This window comes from Phycodurus eques, chromosome 5, assembly GCF_024500275.1.
Source record: "Phycodurus eques isolate BA_2022a chromosome 5, UOR_Pequ_1.1, whole genome shotgun sequence".
Taxonomy (NCBI): Eukaryota; Metazoa; Chordata; class Actinopteri; order Syngnathiformes; family Syngnathidae; genus Phycodurus; species Phycodurus eques.
In genome coordinates, this window is record NC_084529.1 from 12466410 (window position 1) to 12486762 (window position 20353).

Genomic DNA, 20353 nt, shown 5'->3' on the forward strand with positions numbered 1-20353 from the left:
AATGTTACCGTGCTAAATGACCAAATGCAAAACATTCAGAATATATTTTAAAGATGGTGGCTGAACTCAACTGAGTCGTTCCAAAATACATGCATTTCCCTATTTTTGCCACCCATTCAGTTCACACTAGAGGCCAGCTGCAGCTTTCACCCTACAATTTCAAAAACATGAGGGAAAAACTTGTCACTTGAATGGACTTTTCCAAAGGAGAAATTAAAACAAAAACAGGACGGCCGTCCTGAATTTGCAAACACAAACACAAACACAATCTGAGATAGGAAATTAAAGATGCATGGACCTCTAAGTGCAATATTCAACATGCAAAACCTTTAAAGTTATATATATATTTTCTTGAAGTCACTTTTTAATTTTCCCATATCGTTTGTGGAGGCAGAGGGAGTGGTGCTGCTCATAGTAGTGCTGTGAATTGCAAGCAAGTGCGTCTTTGCTTTTTTTGTGAAAAAAAAAAATAATAATATTGAAGCCCTGCAAAAAGTGCTCAGAAAACCTTTTATTTTAATACAGCTGAACATTTCATTCATTTTATCGCTTAAAACCCGGAAATGCCGTGTTGCCGTTCAGCTCATTGGAATGGACGGGTACTTGGATATTAATGAACAAACCCACGTCACACTGTCTGCGTTTTGCAAGCCTTATGCAGTTTATTGCCTTTTGCATTCAATCGACAAACTATGTCACAGACTCATTCTGATGGAAGGGCACTGTTACTGGCCATAACTTGATCAAAGCCACATACATTTTATTACACACAGTACATACATTTGATTTATTTTAGTTATTTATTTTTTCATGAATTTAAAATATTGTGAAGTTTAATATACTCTATACTGGTATACATTTAACAGTATGACCATTTATGAACGGTGCTTTCATCTTTACTCAAGAAATACTCTGAATTAGAACTAGGTCCTGTATTGTTCAGTAGTGGTGTTGTATTTGTTTTTTTGTAATGATGTATTGTTTAGTTTGTGTTTTTAAATTTGCCATTACTAATAAAGCAATGCATTTCACTTTTTCCAGTACTAAGATATTAAATGTAATAGGATATACAGTATACATTTCTCAATGAATCCATGTTTGAATTTGTTGGAACAGCACCCCCCCCCCCCCAAAAAAAAGAAAACACAGTGTCACTGTAACGTGATTCTGTCTTCTTGCTTCAATCAGATCCTTCAACAAAGTGTTCAAAGGATCAGCTTTGTTCAGTCACATTTGATGAAGGGGAATGTCATGTTGCATCAAAGATGAAATCTTTTTTTCTGACACATTCCTCAGAAGTAAATGCCAAGCAGATAGTTAGCAGAGACAGTGAACACGCTTCAAACACACAAACCCGCTTGTGCGTCTATATCCTCACAGAGTTGTTGTAATTAAGTTGACAGAAAAGATTTGGTCTCGAAGCAACATGTCGTTATTATTGCCAGATCTCATAGTAAATCTGTTTTTTATTGTATGAAAAGTAACATCCATCCATCCATTTTCTGAGCCGCTTATCATCACAAGGGTGGCGGGAGTGCTGGAGCCTATCCCAGCTATCATTGGGCAGGAGGCGGGGTACACCCTGAACTGGTTACCAGCCAATCGCAGGGTACATACAAACAAACAACCATTCGCACCTACGAGTAATTTATAGCTGTCAATTAACCTACCACACATGTTTTTTTTGGGATGTGGCACAGGGAAAACATGCAAACTCCACACAGGCGGGGCCGGGGATTGAACCCCGGTCCTCAAATTGTGAGGCAGACGCTCTACCCGTGCCGCCAGAAAATTAACAATGAAAGCATAATTAAGCATTTAATGAGTTGATGGTATCAGTTGAAACCAGATGTTTGTATACACGATACAAAACAAACAAACTAAATGGAATTCAAACAATTGTTTGTATTAAAAACACTTTTTTTCTATTGCCCGAAATTAAATCAGACTAAACCTTTCCTGTTTTAGGTCAATTAGGATCACCAAAAGTATTTCTATTTGCTAAATGCCAGAACAATTAGAGGATTTTTTTTTTTCCATGACTTTCTTCAAAGTCAGAAGTTTACATACATTTCATTCGTATTGGGTCCCATTGGCTTTAAAAAATGTATGACTTAGGTCAAAACTTTTGGATATCCTTCCACGTTCTTCTCACCGTAGTTGGCAGGAATTTTGCCCCAATTCAACTGGTGTAACTGAGCTAAGGTTGAAGGCCATCTTTTTCTCACACATGCCATAGAAGGTCTGCCCATAATTTTGCAATAGGATTGAGATCAGTGCTTTTCCGTGACCAGTCCAAACCAAAAACTTTGTTATCCTTAAGCCACTTTGCAACCAGTTTGACAGTATGCTTTGGGTCATTGTCCATTCGGAGGACTCATTTGCGCCCAAATTTTAACTTCCTGACTGATGTCTGGAGATGTTGCTTCAGTATGTCCACATAGTGTTCTTTCCTCACGATGCCATCTAGTTTGTGAAGTGGACCATTCCTTGCTACAGCAAACAACCCCACAACACGATGCTGCCACCCCCGTATTGCCAAATTGCAAGCGTCCCTCTTTTTCCTCCAAACGTAAAGTTGCTTATTGTGGCCAAACGGTTCAATTTTCGTTTCGTCAGCTCACAGGACGTCTCCATAATTCGGTCTTTTTCCTAATCTGGCATTTTAATGTTTCTTTTGGAGTAATGGCATTTTCCTGGCAGAGTGGCCTTTCAGTACTCGTTTCAGTTTGGAAAATCAAACACACTCTTACCAACTTCAGCAAGCATCTTTAGAAGGTCTTTTGCTTTGGTTTTTTGATTATATACATTTCACACCAAAGCATGTTTATCTCTAGGACACAGAACCTGAGTGGTATCATGGCTGGACAGTTCAGTGGTGGTTGTACTTGCGTATAATTGTTTGAACAGATGAATATGGCATCTCACCTTCAGGCATCTGGACATTGCACCCAAGGATGAACCAGACTTGTGCAAGTTCACAATTGTCTTCCTGATATCTTCTTCTTTTTACTTTCCCATGATGTTACACAAAGAAGCAGTGTGTTTCAGGTTTGTCTAGTTCAAATGTACACTTTTAGGAACTCTGTTGTCTACAAAGCTATCAGAAGCTTCCAAAGAAATTGCCTCGTCAAATTGTTTAAAGGCATAGTAACCTTACTGTATGTAAATTTCTGACTTTGAAAAAAGTAATGGAACATTGTCAAATGTCATTCTCTCATTATTCTGACATTTAGCAAATAGAAATAATTTAGGTCATCCTAATCGACCTAAAACAGGAACATTTTCATCTGATTTCATATCCGACAGTGAGGGGAGGGGGGGGGGCGGAAGGTGGTCAGTGGTGTGTGCGTGTGTCTTTTTTATATTTGTATGTAAACATCTGGTTTCAACTGTATATGTATGTTTTTATTCTTGGAGGGCACTATTCGTTATACGTATGCTCAAATGACCAGTGGTTTCCACCTCCCTTTCTTGTAGAAGCCCTGCACATGTACGTCAGTTACGAGAAAATATTTCACAGTGCCTCTAACCACAAAGAAGTGTTCGGTTTGAATCTCGGCTCAGGTCATCCTGTGCGGAATTGGCATATTTCCCCCACGATTTGAGTGTTTTTCTTCCAGGTCTGACTTCTCCTACATTCCCAAAATATGCATGTTAATCCCATTGATGACTCTAAATACTTTAGGTGTGCATGCGAGCATGAGTGGATGTTTGCCTATATGTGCCCTGCCCTTGTATCCCACATCTTGCCCGAAAGCAACTGGGAGAGGATCAGCTCACCTGCAACCCGAATGAGGACAAGTGCTACAAAAAAATGGATGGATGGTGGCAACTAGCCATTAGGAAGTAAAACTTGAAGAAAGTATGCAGCGGGTCCTTCTCTGCAGTAACAGCTTCCACTCTTTTGGGATCAATTCCCACAAGTTGGAGTTTCTGAGGAAATGTGTGTCCAATCATCCAGAAGAAAATTTATGAGGTTTGGTTTAGTGCTTCCACACCCAAACTTTTTCAACCATACATTGTGTACCTGGGCACGGTCATGCTGGAACATGATGGGGTGCGGCGTACCCCATATGATCCAAGTTGTTTCCAAACTGTTGCTGTGAAACGTAAACTACGCTAACATATTTTGACAAGGTCCAATACTCGTTCACTTTAAACAGTGGGTCTAAGGTGCCTGCCACGAAACGGGTAGGTAAGAGTGAAAAAGCGAGGTGATCTCATGAATGATGCAGTGAGGCCTTTCTCTAGGCCTGACAGTCTGAAACCGGTGTGAAGAAAATTGTCGGAGAAGTACGAGCCTAGAGCAGCCTTCGTTGATGCCACCTCCCATCCATCTTCCAGCCCTCAGGCTCCCAGGGGCCGAGGCCTGTCAGTCAAGTAGCCCTACTAGCTACAAGCTACAATCTGGGGAAAGCACCAAGGAGTCTGCAGGTATGACAACATAAGGAAAAGATGCCTCAGAAATCAGTCCGTGGCCCTTCTGGCACCTGAGGAGAAGACAGTGAATGTTTTCAAATTGCAAACAATGAGCTGCAGATTGGCTCCACGTAAAAGCAATCCAAGATGCTAAATGTATCGTACTGTTTTCCATGTGATGCGCACTAAACAAGCGCAATTGTTGTGAACCCAGAGTCAGTCTTCTTAGTATTTGAAACGAATGAAGTGACACAACCCTCTTTGGTAGGCAGCTGAGTGTTGTTTTTGCTCTGGTAATGAGAAGCCCCAGAGTTCATGCTTCTTGGAGTCGACAACACAACGATGAGACGCACGCAGTACAGCCGAGTTGTGAGCTGCCCTGGAGGAGCCACAGAGCAGGATGAATATTCATGGCGGACTGATGAACTGTGTTGCCACTTTAAAATCACTTATGTCGCTTCTTGTATCACATGAGCTCTTTGCCACCGAATATTAATGTTCCACAATATGGAGGCCCCGCTTCCAACCACCAATTATTATCTGCGATCATTAACTTATGTTGACACGAAGCCTGCAATTTGCCATACCCTGTTTATTCAAATGACATTATTCAGGAATTGCAGCTGACTGTGCTGATTGGATTTCTTTTTGTATTGCTTACAATCACTCAAGAAATGTTTGCATACAAAAAATGATCACCAGTGTTCGGTGCTTTAAATGATGGAATGTTTTGAGAGGGTGCATTAGTGCATCTTCTTACATTGACAGCATCGACTGTCAAATGAGATCACAATCAGAATTGCACTCAACCATTTTTGAATCAGGGGTGGGGTTCCGCCTTTGTTGGGTTCCGTCACAATTCAGACAACATCCGCCTATTGTTGATGTCGCTTATCCTCATTAGGGTCATAGGTGAGCTGGAGCCTATCCCAGCGGACTGAGCAAAAGACAGGGTACACCCTGGACTGGTCGCCAGCTAATCACAGGGCACATAAAGACATATACCTATGGACAATTGAGGGTCTTCAATGAGCCTAACATGCATGTTTTTGGAATGTGGGAGGAAACCGGAGTGCCCGGAGAAAACCCAGGGGAGAACATCCACACTTAATCAAACAACAATAAGACAAAATAAATGAAATAAAATCCCATTTTTATTTCATTGTTTGTCAGTAGGCAACATGGTGGAATATCTGCCTCACAGTCAAGTCAGCCAAAAATATGCACGTCAGGTTAACTGAAGATAAAATTATCCATAGGTGTAAATGTGAGTATGGATGTTGTTTCTCTGTATGTGTCCTGCGATTGGCCAGCGACCAGTCCGGGGTGTAAACTGACTCACCTGAGAGTAATGAGGAAAAGTGCTATAGAAAATGGATGGATGGATGTCTGTTCGTATGTTAGTTAAGGCTGTTTCGTGGGAAGTATGGAGGACACCATTAGGCAGATGTGTCTTCAATTTGCACTTTGCTGCTGTCGGAACGATTCCGCAGGATATTCATACGCCAATCTGCGAAATGAAAATGAATTGGCACGTTTATCTGTAATTGCACCTAAATCTATTTGACACCACTGCATTTATCTCGATGAAAAGGATTTTTTTTTTTGTCGTTTTGAAATGATTTTATTTGGTCGTTTAAGCATTATCTTGCTAACTATACAAACCAAGCAAACAATTCTCAGTTTTGAGGTAATTTAACAATGCAATGGAAACTCAAAAGTCAAATGCACCTGATGTGGCAAATATACCTTCAAAGTCAAACAAAACGTTGAAGTTTGAACCGCCATCATGCATACTGTACTTCACTAAGAATGTGTGAGGTGTATCTGGGATGCAATTCACCTTTGCTTTGTGGCTTTGTCATTTGTCATGAAAGTGAAAACTGAGTGTTTACTACTACTTTTACAGGTATGAAAGGTTTTGTGACAGGGAGAGTTTGACCCCGGCACAGTTGATTTGTATTACATTTTATTCAAAATCTTAAACAGTTCAAGCTCAACTGTTGAAACAACTCTTGTTTTCGATCTCATTAAATTGCACTGATGTTGTTGCACAATGAGTTTCCATCCAAACATGTTTCATGCAGAAAACAATTTCACCACACTGATGGCGAAAGAAGTGGTGGAAGGAACAGCCGGTTATTGAGCACCGTCATGTTTAGTATCCCCGGACGAGTGATTCATAGCGACCTCATCGCAGGCAACAGACAGGACATCCAGACCTTTATTGCCTCCATCCATCACCATCACCATCACCATCACCATCACTTCATCAATCTAAGCTGCTGTGAGCCAGCTTCTCAAAGAGTCCCCAAACACCCATCCAGAGATGAAATCGAGTGAAGGCCAGGGAGTTTGGAAAGGCCATTCGCCAACCCAACATGGTGCGAAGCCCCCACCAAACACATTTCCCCCACCCTCAGGGCTCGCTGGCTGACAGGCTATCCTGCAATCTGAAAGCCACTTACACCTCCGTCACATCAGACCACCCGATACCACCTGCTGCTGTTGACCCAAGCGGCAGCAGCCATATTATGATGGATACAGTAAGCAGAGGGAGGAAACGTTATATCTGTTCTACTGCTTGCACCAGCGTAAAAGCCAAGCAGTGTGAAATTCTGAAAAATAACATTTATTATACTGCATACGTTACATCTCATCTCTATGTCAGTGCTCACTACAAGCACCATCCAAGCACCAACTAAAGGAATATATTTATAATCCATCTAATGTACTTTAAAGAGAAGCGTGTGTGTTTAAAGATATATTGAAGCTGATGCTTTAATGATGGCACAACCAAGTGCCTCACCACTAACTATTTCATTCTGCTAAAGCATCAATTACAGTATTAATGTTCAGTGTGGAAGGCAATTAAACATTAAAGGGGCCATATTATGAAACACTGATTGTTTGTACACAAAGTTGTAGTTGGGTCTTTGGAATGCCTGCCGAACCACCACGTAACTGTACTTCCCCACAGCGTTACATAACAGTGGGGTTACTTAACATAATAAACCCCCCCACCCTCTCTGCCAATCATTCGACAGCAAGACTGGCTGAACATCCAGAGCGGACGAGCCACTTTCTATAAATACATAGATAAATAAATAAATGAACAAACAAACAATAAAGTTGATCAGTTTGAACCATGTATATCTTGTATTTGTAGTGTATTAAATTTAATATGAGTTGAAAACGATTTTCAAATCATTGTCGTGTTTTTATTCACATTTTACATGTCCCAACGTCATTGGAATTGGGTTTTGAATTTATTTTCCAAGCGGGAGGCACACCCCAAAACCATGGATGTATCATCCTTTTAGAACGCAAAAAAAACAAACAAAAAAAACCCTCACACACAGTACAGAACAGCACAGTTGTTAGCATTCCTGTATGTAGCTGAGTTTCTTCACACCAACCCAGGCTAGTCTAGCGACGCGAAAGAGGAGAAGGTTGATAAAAATTGAGGGAAAAATATTCTTTATGTCTCCTTTAACACAAAGTGAACAGTTCCAGTGTACAGCCTTCGGACATTTTGTTAGGTACAGAGCTAAACAAAAATTCTGCCTTTTAAAGGATAAACATAACCACACTCAGGAGAGTGCAGAGCTCTACCAAGCCCAAACAATTGTAAACGTAGACTTGAGTCAAATCCCAAGCGTGCAGTGCCATACCAGTTTTGGTTGGAACAGGAAGGGGTCATCCCCAAACTGTTCCCACATTGTTGGGAGCAATGAATTGTCCGAAAGTTCTTTGTATGCTGAATCCTTCAGAGTTCCTTTTACTGGAACTAAGGAGCCAACATTTTGGGAAATTCTGTGCTCCCAACTTTTTGGGAACAGTTCTTCCATTTCTAACTTGTCTGTGCACCAGTGCACAACGCAAGGTCCAGAAAGACATGAAAGAGTTTTGTCTGGATGAACTTGACTGGCCACCTGAACACCTTCGGGATTAATTAGAGCAGAGACAGAGCCAGACCTTCTCGTCCAATATCAGTGCGTGACCTCACAAATGCGTTTCTGGAAGATTGGTCCAAAATTCCCATAAACACACTCCTAAACCTCATGGACAGCCATCACAGAAGAGCTGAAGCTGTTATAGCTGCAAAGGGTGGACCGACATCATATTGAACCCTACGGATTAGGAATGGAATGTCACTTAAATTCATATGTGAGTCAAGGCATGTGAGCGAATACTTTCGGCAATATAGTGTATTAACATATTGAAAATAATACTCCTCTGACTGTCTCTTACATGGACAGTATGAATATGAATTCTTTTTTAAGATGTTTTAAGATTTTAACCACTGTGTATTTCTGTTGATAACACTAAAAATTCATACTTAGTGAAGGTAGCAAAAAGTTATTTTTCTAGGGTATTAGAAGTCAGTTAAAGGGAAAGTTTGCAATTAAGGTACAAGGAACAAGGTACAAGGCACTTTTATTGTCGATTCTTCAATATGTATTGTGAAAAACTGAGTAATGCACTCTTTATGTTAGACTCGTGCATGATGTATATTGTATTTCGACAATATATTGCCTGTCTGTAGCCTCTTGCGGGGGCAAAGCAGCTCATCTGGATGCCAAGCCACTGCAGATAAATTGGGAGCGTTGGAGTCAGGGAGGGCGTCTGTTGGTAAAACCAATGCCAAAAATTCAATGCAAATGAGTCTTAAACAAATGGAGAGAGAAAGTAGTCAATGAAAGGGGCGTCTTCAGCAAGGGCACTTGGAGAAGACACGTCCTAAATGGTGATCATGAATACGGAAAAGCTGGTGAGATGAATCTCTTCCCTGTCGTAGTGTTTGTGCTTACAGGCTCAACACTTTCCTTTCGAATCATCCATCCATCCATCCATCCATTTTCTGAGCCGCTTCTCCTCACTAGGGTCGCGGGGGTGCTGGAGGCTATCCCAGCTATCATCGGGCAGGAGGCGGGGTACACCCTGAACTGGTTGCCAGCCAATCGCAGGGCACACACAAACAAACAAACAACAATTCGCATTCACATTCACACCTACAGGCAATTTAGAGTCTCCAATTAATGCATGTTTTTGGGATGTCGGAGGAAACCGGAGTGCCCGGAGAAAACCCACGCAGGCACGGGGAGAACATGCAAACTCCACACAGGCGGGGCCGGGGATTGAACCCGGGTCCTCAGAACTGTGAGGCTGACGCTCTAACCAGTCGGCCACCGTGCCGCCCCTTTCGAATCACGTAATTGTTTTATTCAAATCTTGCTGTTGTAAAGAATGGCTGATATCCATATAATGTACACCCACCTGTTCCATATATACATGACGCATAGGCTGTCATGAGAGAGAAAGAATCAAATTAATTTCTTTGAGCTAAATCAATATGGCATGGGGGGAAACATTTAACTCCATGGGCCTTGTCAATGTCTTAACCGGGGAATCAGTTCCAAGGGTTGAATACATTGAGGTATTTTTCATACCAAGCCATTTTTAACCACGAGCAGCTGAGTGTCAGTGTTTGTCGCTGATGTTTACAGACTAGGCTTCACACATACACAGTAAGTGTTGACTAGGGAGAGAGATGGGGGAAGAGGCTTTTAATGGCGAGCGAGTTGAGGCCACTTTAAGTGTCTAACAGCATGGGGATGCTTGGGAAATGGTGGTTTCTGTGGTAACAAAGCGAACAGCAAACATACAGAGAGAAACTGAGACACAGTATGTGCTTTTGGGAGCACAAGTTGGGAATCTGCTTTAACAAATACCACCTTGAAAACTATATTCAGTCACACTCACAGTGTTTGCCTCATCTGTTCGTGCGTGAACATATTTGTGGCTTCATATGCAGCAGGATTTGGGACTTTATATTCACAGCATCACATGCAGATAAAAATAGGCACGCCAGAATAGCGAGGGGACTGAATAATAATGTACCTCGCTGGCAGCCATTCAAATGTACACTCTGTCACAGTCACACCAGCTTTACTCACTACAAGCACCACTGGCAGCAAATATTTTCGCCCTTATAAATTCCTATTGTAAATAGTTAGAGATCAGATTAAAGCTAATAATAAAAAAAATATATCTATTTATCTACAAACCTGTCGCTGTGCTCAGTTGTGATTCTGATGAAAGGACATCTCTAATGCTACAAACATTAGCACTTATTGCATAGTTCTGGACTTAAAAACCATGTCTGCAGAGAAAACAAAAATCACCCCCCCTGTTGTGTTGTGTTGATGTGAGTGTGTGAGTATATGATAAGCTATCTAAGGTATAATACCAACTTTACAAAGCGTTTTTTTTTGGAAACTCAAGCAAGATGTTTGTTTTTTAAATTGTTTCCTGAAAAGTTTTATTTCATTTTGGAAGTGCTAGAATTCTGCTCGACTGCGACGACACATAAAATATGAGTAAGTACTTCCAATGTATAATATAATACACTCCCTTTTCAACACAGGCTATGCAGTGAATTTGATCTCCACTTCAGCCTCCGATATCACACAAAGACATGGCGGCGTATCGATTTTGGCGATGAAACAGGGGCATTCTAATGACAATTACATATTTACCGATTGCTCCAAATCGGATTGATATGATAGGAAATGACTTTCATTTTCTTGAGCAAAAAATACATAGAAAATGAGTTTGTGAAATATCATTGCATACATGTATGACACATAATGTACACTTAACACCAACAGTCTTCTTATAACCTACTAAATCAGAAAAGAAAAGATAACCTACTAAATCAGAAACGGTAACATGGGATTACCCAGAACATGACGGCATAATTCATGTCATTCACCATACATACATTTAGGATAATTTTGAGGAAACCTTTTTCTTTTGCACTATTCTAAAGGATCCAGGTAACTTGCAGCATAATCTATACAGCATATATAATGGCGCAAAAAAGTATTTAGTCAGCCACCAATTGTGCAAGTTCTCTCACTTAAAAAGATGAGAGAGGCCTGTAATTTTCATCAAAAAAGAGCAAAAATCCCACAACCACATGGGGGGGAGCTATTGAATGACCTGCAGAGAGCCTGGGACCAAAGTAACAAAAGCTACCATCAGTAACACACTACGCCGCCCGGGACTCAAATCCTGCAGTGCCAGACGTGCCCCCCTGCTAAAGCCAGTACATGTCCAGGCATGAGTAAGGAGAGTATGATGACTGTGCATGTTCCTCAAGTCAGCTAGAAAAAAATGCTGATTACTAGCTTTTCATCCATTTTGTGCATATACTGTACGTACCTACTAATTTTACGAGTGGGATTCAATTAAGGGGCGGCACGGTGGAGACTGGTTAGCACGTCTGCCTCACAGTTCTGAGGACCGTGGTTCAAATCCCGGCCCCGCCTGTGTGGAGTTCGCATGTTCTCCCCGTGCCTGCGTGGGTTTTCTCCCGCATCCCCAAAACATGCGTGGTAGGTTGATTGAAGACTCTAAATTGCCCGTAGGTGTGAATGTGAGTGTGAATGGTTGTTTGTCTATATGTCCCCTGTGATTGGCTGGTGACCAGTTGCGGGTGGACCCCGCCTCTCGCCCGAAGATAGCTGGGATCGGCTCCAGCACGCCTGCGACCCTCGTGTGGAGAAGCGGTACAGAAAATGGATGGATGGGTGGGATGGATTCAATTAAATCGGTTTATGCAGTCACTTTAAAAGGTTAGCAAAAGTAGTGGATGGGTTTGTCTCCAGGAATCGAATGTAAGTCAATGTACATGGACGTGAGGGACAAGGACTGTGTGTGTGTGTGTGTGTTATCTCTGCCTGATTCAAGTCATGGGACAGGTCAGATCCCCCATTGTCACTTGAGGCTTTCATGGGTTGACTTGAGACGGGCTGTCATCCATTCCAATTATACAGAGAAGAATAGGCATTGTTGCACACTGGGGATTGATTCAAGACCAAATAGAAAAGCGACAAGGACAGACGTCTACAGCCACCGGCTCCGAGTCACACACATATTTTGTAATCACACGACCGAGCGGCTCCAATATCTCTGTGATAACTAAAATCCAGGACGTAGTGGAGCGCTTCCAAGTCTGCCTGACTTACTGAGCGATAGATGAGAGTTTGGTGGAGACAACTGGGCGATGGTGAAACAGCTGAACCGCACTGGGGATGGCACCGGCTGACATGTAACATCCTCATTTGAAAGCCTTCTCCTAGCTGCTGCTTGAGGTGCTCTATTGTAGAAAGATCCTTTCTTGTAGAAAGCATGTCAGGAAGCACCACTTACCTCAAAGCACTCATGGGTAACTGCTTCGATTTATTTAATACCAGCCTGCCACGGCACCCACATTGCGTCTTCTGTCATGTTAGTCATTGTTAGGCTTATAGAAACCGCAAGAAGGAGCAAGACATGTTAAAGATGTAACAGGCTGCATGAATAAACATAAGTTTTCTATTGCAGTCTCAGGTACTAATGAATTGCATTATCGAGATGGCGAATGATTAAGAAGACGACGCGAAAGGCCCTCCTCGTTCGTCATCTCATTAAGATTGTCACACGTCTTCTTGTTTATTGTCAAGAGTTGTGACAGCTCAAGATGGCGGAAATCTTAGTTGAGATAATCCTATCTCAGACAGGCCTCCAGTGTCCTCGCTGCTCATTCCCAATCGCTGATGTGGAACGCACTTGGCTTAGGTGAGGAAAAGGGATTTGCTCCTGTGTGCTGCTTCCGACTGGGGCCACACACACGCGCGCACGCACACCCCATCAATCACCTCCTTCAATACACAAGATGTTTTGAAAGGAATAAATTCAGCCTGTAATTCAAGTATAATTAATTATTTACTACATGCAGTTAAGTGTGCTCAAGTGTAAGAAGTCATTGGAGTTTTCTCTAACACCCAAGAATACTCTTGTAATTACTTAGTTGTATCCAGCGCAGTAGAACGCGCCCGTTAGCTTGCGGGCTAGCGTGCATACAGTAATAAACGGTTAACTTTCCCTAAAGAATTTTTTTTCTGTGGACCTACGCGTGTTGGATGGAGCGAGGTTGTAGAGCAGGCGTGTCAAACTCCTTTTTGTCACGAGCTACATATTAGTTATGGTTTCCTTCCACGGGCCGCGATGACTGTGAACCCATAATAAATGTATGAGCCCACTAGCGGCTACTAGCTGCTAGCCATTACTAGCAGACCAATTCACAGTGGCGCCGTTCAATCGGCGATCGGCTCGCTCTGTGCCACGCGCGTGTCATAAAATGTCAGGAAAGTTGTGTTTTTTCGGATTGTAGACGCATACCTTGATGGCTAACTGCACGCTGTAGTGGTAGAAATGGGCCAAGGCTTTATAAATAACTAAGTAACGGATAGCCACTGATAAAATGATGGCGCTCAGTACTTCTATAGTGGGGGAGCGCCGACTGATGCTGGGGTCTGGTTGCGTCAGCGCCCCCGTTATCCCGGGCAGCTGGGAAGGTAAAAAAAAAAAAAAAAAGAGTTGAACGCTATAGTGCAAAAATTCTGTCATAAATTGTTCTCAGTTTTTGCATGTTTTCAGGTAATATGTTCAAACATATTTCAAGTATTTAGAAACAAAACACAGAAATGACCTAACTGTCCCTTGAATACTTTCTATGATGATGATGATTTAAGCTCAAAAGATCTTGCTTGTGGTCGTACCCCCAACCCCTTTTTTGCCTCTTTCATGCAGATACAGTCTCTTCACTCGTGAATTGGGGAGGAGCGATGGGGGGGGGGTTGGAGTGTCAGTATGGGAACAAAAAGGCAAGATTCTAAAAGCTACCTCTTGACAAGAGAGTTGAGACAACAACACAACAGCTCGTACAACTCGGGCCTCTTGCACAATCGACCCCTGAGTGCGTGTGCTCACATTTACTGCAGATGCATTTCACACATTCTGCTGCATTTTAGTTGGTCTTGATGTGTGGTGTGTGTCACCCAGTGGACATCTGTATCATCTCTGTATCTCTCTCTCTCTCTCACACACACACATAAACACACACATACACGCATGTGTGTGTGTGTGTAATGTGAATCCCTTTAATAGGGCTAATCAATTTTAATCTCACCTGCCACAGTTACCTTACAATGATTAATGTAATCCTAAATGAGCCAAGACGCAGAGAAATGCCTGTGGGAGACAGAAGAGGGGTGTGTGTGGGGGGGGGGGTTGTTGACGGCGTTGTGTGCACGCGCATGTGTATTTGCATTCACATTTGAGCATGTGTGCCTACGTGTTTATCCATGCTTTTGCTGCGGTGCTAACAGGTTTGCCCATTCTTGCTGGAAGGTCACTGCACGGTGTCCTTGGTGACATCTCCTTGTGTGGTAATCAGCGGCGCTCCCATCTCCTCCCAATCACAGAGGCTCCCGCTGTTTGCTTTTCTCTATTTTCATTGTGGCTCATCTAAAAGAATGGGAAACATGAAAGGAGTCTGCCCATTACGATTCACTCTTCATTTACAATCGTGGAGGAGACAAAGAGAGGGCAGATAAAAGGAAACTAGATGTGCACAGGCTGCAGGCAGCCACATCTATTAATATAAGCTCTAAGAAAGAGGCCGTCTTAGATATATTTCCTTGATGATGACAGGTTCACAAAGCCCACGGGGGATAAAAAGTCCTGCTTTAACACTTGTTACTGAGCTGAGCTTCCATGTGTTGCTTTACAGAGCAGTTACAGGCAAATGGAAGAGAGAATATGAGACTAAGGATTAAAAAAAAAAAAAAGCAGGGGAGAAATGAGAGATAAGAGAACGCTACTACAGGGAGTGGAGAGGGAGTTAGGGGAGAGAGCGATGGAGGGAGGGAGAGAGAGAGAGAGAAACAGAGAGAGAGAGAGAGAGAGAGAGAGGGAGTGCAGATAGCTGGTGGGGAAAACCTCCTCTGTGAAAGGGATGATGTCAGTCTCTGCAGCTGAGCCCGCTCCCCAATTCAATGGGATGACCACATGCAGTTTCTCAGGCAGACGTGAGGGTGCCACACAAACCGTGAAGAGGAAAAAAGAAGAGGGAGGGTCTGCTGAATTAATGAAGAGCTGAAGGTCTGTATGTCACGTTATCATGCATCTCGGAGTTGTGTGTCATTTGCGCCTTTTGCGGTGCGAGTGCTGCTTGGCGCTCGGCTTTAGTTTCGGTGCCACATTTGTTCCAAGGAGTTACCTTTTTGGAATGTGTCTCAGTCTGTGAGTGTAATGCAGTGTTTATGATTAGTAGGCATGTGGAAGAGGGGTATTCACATTTTGCACATGACGGACACCACAGCTATGCCCTCTGGGATGCCAGCAGGTGACATCCACCGACCTGCCACAACATTATACTCCTACTTGCACAATATAGTAAAATCCAGTACAAGACATGTACCGTATGAATGATTTGGCATCTCCAAATGTTCTATTTTGATTGACACAGGTATTCATTTAAAAAGATTTTCATGATTGTGTCATTGCACTGCGCATCATACGGAGAGCTTTTGCCAATATTTTTAACTCTCATGTTATTAATTGCTCATTGAAAATATTAGACACAGTATGATGCTGTACAATTCGACACCACACCAAACTACAGCATTTGGAAAAGCCTATTTCATAAAGATCTTGGATATCATCACATTGTGCAAGTAGTCATAATGTTGTGGCTTATTTGTGTCTACATGGTGAGTCATCCCATAACAGAATTGAGAATGTACAGTGGGCTGGCTTGTCCGTTATCTCAAAAGGTTTATCAAAGTCACACTCACTAATAGAGGAAGCAAGAAGGCAAACTGGCTTGATGGCAGCGTGCTTGAGGTCACGGTCAACAGGCAGTGACATTGACAAAAATGTGAAGTGAGTCATATTGGACTCACTGTCAATCGTCTTCCCCTTGTGTGTCGTCAAGCTCCGCGCGGCGAGCGGTAGAGGAGAGCAGGTCACGGGCTGACACCTTTCAATGGCAACTGTGCTGGATTTAAACACTCAGGCTGCGGGCATGCCAGTCAACTGCGTGGATTTACACAGAGCCACAAAGGGCTGAGGGTGGCGGCTCAAATTCAATGTTTCGGTCCATCTCCTTTCAGGACAAATGGATTGAGTTCGATGTGATGAGGGAGAGGCAAGTGTGCAGGCCAACAGGTGCAATCAATACCGAGTCACTTTCAATGTGCGATAATAGATTGCTTTGTTGAGAAAGATAACGTTGTGTACCTAAAACTGATCTCTACAATTTGACTACATCGCATTACATGCCATTAGGGATTGCAAAACAAGACTACAAAAAACAGGATCAAATTGTACCTCTTGTCTTATAATGTGACAATGTGGTTTGGTTTTTAGGATTTGTGCACATATGCACATAAATGGCCGCAACAATGCACTCCAGAAAAATTTATGATTACTGTTGCAACACTCAATTTTGGTGAGAGTTAGAGGCATAATTCCCTTTAAATGAATACATTCAAAAAATACTTTTCTAGAAAGCTTACTACAAAACAAAAACCTTTTTTAAATGTCACAAATCAGAATTTAAAGTTTAATTTTGAATTGTTATGTCAACTAGTTGTAGAATTATTATGATTATTAATTAATTATTAATGATTATGAATGATGTATTATTAATGATTGGTACGCTGCAAAAAAAGTTCTTTGAATTTACGCATTTCAAACATGCACTTTGGTTGCACATGATGAAAAATGTGTTAAACTAACATCTTACTGGATTTGATTATTTTCGAAGAGGCGACGAATATTATGCTAGTTTACTACATTTTAATCATGTGCAAACAAAAATGTATGTTATTAGATCAACTTGAAACAACAGTAGGTATTATATTTCCATTCTTGGTACTGTAGCAGAGTGATGTTTGGATGGAGCTGCACTCTTGAACGTACAGTGTGAGCATCGCTAAAATTCTGGTTCTGATCTGAAAGGTCGTTAGCAATGACCTTTTTCTCTCTCGCTAGGACCCATTTAGCAGTGTCCCTGACAACACCTTGAACATGTGACCACATCCCCCCATTTTCGGCATTTCACACGCGTGGCTTCCTAGTGGCCGCTCTATCGCCATCCTCTCCGGAAAATTGACCAACAATGACGCCACTGCGGGCTGCTGGGTTTCGCTCTTTGTTGCCTTGCCGGTAAAGTTCCATTAATTGCCGGAATAATCAAACAGGGATAGCTTTTTGCTCTCATTGTCTCACTCTTAAACACAGACTCAAGTAAAGTAACAAGTTGAGTCAATAAAAGATCTTGATCTGTGACTTCCTGCTGGGAAGCACCTAATTAAAGTGTGCTTGACTTTACTTTCATCTCTCCTCTTCCATTTTACGCAACCTCTATTTTTATCCTCTCATTTGTTTAGCAATTCCTTTTCATGCTCCTTGTGCCCTACTTTTGTAAACTACGATGTCTGGTGCTATATGGTCTTAACAGGGAGACAGGGCGTAGATGCATGCCTCTTTATGTTGGAGTGGAGGTAAGGTTGTGACTGTTGTCAGGCTACATTGCTTTGATGTCTTGATTCCTGTGTCGTCTTTATTCTCGCCAGGGAAATGTGTTTATATTGAATTATTCATGCACTTTCTCACTGTAGAGCGCAGCTTTCACATTTCATCATCCCAATGGAACTTCATTACAATAGAGTCTGCGTGCTCATTCGTCCCTTTCCTTCTTTCCATCCATCTCCAGCTCCCCTCACATTCCCAACAGAGCTGACCTGCGCGACCCTCGGCCCGAGTGTCATTACCGCTGACCGCCAGCTCGTCTCTTGCGGCCCAACCTCCCTGAGAGACAACGTGCTCCGCAGCAAGGCATCGAGGAGGAGAGGAGGAGGTGAGAGGTGAGATGGAAATGGAAGGAAAAGGCAAAATGAGGGATGAAATTGTCAGGAAACAGATGGACAAGGAAGAGAGGAGAGAAGAGAAAAGCAGACAAAAGCGAGTTGCTGAATCGGTAGTAGAAGAAGAAAAATAGAGGCTGTCAGCAGACAGACGGGAGAGCCGAAGATGAGAAGCGACAGGGAAGGAGCCTCGCAAATGCAGAGAAGAGATGCTATTTCAAGACGATACTTCCTGATAATGTCACTCCACTTCAAAGTGCAAAGCGTTCCTGTCATGCTCCTGCAAGACTGGGCCTCTGGAGAATTGCCTCATAGATGATAAAAAAAAAAAAAAAAAAAAAAAAGGCTTGCCAGCGGGAGTGTGTGTGTGCGTATTCTACTTACTTTGTGTGAGACACAGTGTCTTGAACCTGAACAAAATATACTGCGCTCTCACTTTCTTCTAGCACACAGCTGCTGGCCAGAGGATGTGGAAGGAGATTGACTGGATGCTGCACCATCACATCAATTTCAGAGGTAACACTGGCATAAATTCAATGTTGGGGAGTAGCTCATGTAATGTGATTATGTAATTTAATTACAAAATGTATGGAATTGTACTCCATTACATTGCTGGCAGAAGATGTATAATAAAATTACAGTTGCTTCTTGAAATTTCCATGATTACAATTTTAGTAACATTTGAAAAATAGCCATGAAAGTTTCATGTCACTTCCTCCTTCTAAATCCGACGCTTTGCGATTGGCTCTCTCTGGGCATGTGACATTTTGCCTAAGTCACAAACATGTCTTATTTTTCCAAACGACAACTTGTGGTGCAATCTATAGTTTGCCTGAGATTTTGAAAAGGTTGTGGATACATAAAGGAAAATTGACTTTTGAACGGTTTCATCTGAATAATGTTTGGCATTTTATGGAACATTAACTTATCTGGTTTGTTATATGAACCAATAGTTTAAATTGTGCACATTTGTCATTAGGTCAGCCTGGTATGGTAGGGTGGTTTTCCACATGCTGTACACATATCATAATATATTATATATAATGTAATATATTGCAAAAGACACATTTTTATAATATATTTCCATTTCATCGTGCTTTGTTATCAGTTTATTATTTGTGTAAAGAACAAATATGTGGTAAATTCTAAAATGCGTGATGGTTGTAATTTGTTTTCTTCTTTTTGTTTTTAGAAACATCCAAGGGTCTTGTTGATGCATTCATTCCAAATTAAGAAAAATTAATCAAAATATAATCAAATGTAGTTATATTATTCTGAGAAAGTAATTGAAATTGTTACATTTTAGATAGTGCTGTTTTGTTCAATTGATGTTTACATTTAAAGAGATTTTAGTATCGTCTTGTGTTGGGCATATTGGACGATACACCTACAATTAACATTAACTGTATAAATGCATAATTGATTGTCACACATCCAGTGCTTTATCTTGTAATATTTGGACGGTGTTAAAAACACTCTCTCGAATAATAGTACAGTATCTGCCTTGTTTTTTATTTGAGCAACTTTGTGAATATTTCTATGTTATATTTGAAAGCCAGCATAAAATCAAAATAGGCTAACATTTTGTGGTTAGTTTTTGAAGAATCCATCCATCCATCCATTGTCAACACCGCTTATCCTGTTCAGGTTCACGAGGTGCTGGAGCCTATCCCAGCCGACTTCGGGCGAAAGGCAGATTACACCCTTTTATATTCATTGACACACTTGTCATGCTTTGCAGTATCTTTTACTGTAAAAATATGGTTTCAATAAGAGCTCTGCTGACTTGATATTTTACACATAAGCTTCTTATGTTACATAGATTCATCAAGTACAATATAGAATGCATTATGTTCCAACCTCACTGATCAATAAAGGAGTTATAGATTGATATTTCTTTACACCTTTTCACTAGATTCTTCTGTTACTCTAAGAGGTTCTTTAACAAAAAACACAATATCAGATTTTACCCCCCCCCCCCCCCTTTCTTTTCAAAGGGTTCATCGTACTTCAGAGACCGGCTGTCATCTCTGTCTCCACATACAAGCCAGTGTGTACTATGGCTTTTTATTCCTATGTGATGGTGGCAAATACTCATGTAGGAATAGAAGCCACTTTACACGTGGTGTGAGGACAACATGATGTGTGCCTGCTGTAGAAGAACA

The 20353-nt window shown here is 41.7% G+C and overlaps 1 long non-coding RNA gene across 1 annotated transcript; it reads left to right on the top strand.

The window, feature by feature from the left end:
• The first annotated feature begins 15234 nt into the window (after positions 1-15234).
• Positions 15235-20272, top strand: LOC133403102 (uncharacterized). The gene is made up of 4 exons (XR_009768605.1): positions 15235-15417; positions 18038-18188; positions 18635-18704; positions 20186-20272. It is a non-coding gene; the product is annotated as an uncharacterized LOC133403102 (long non-coding RNA).
• Positions 20273-20353: the final 81 nt, after the last annotated feature.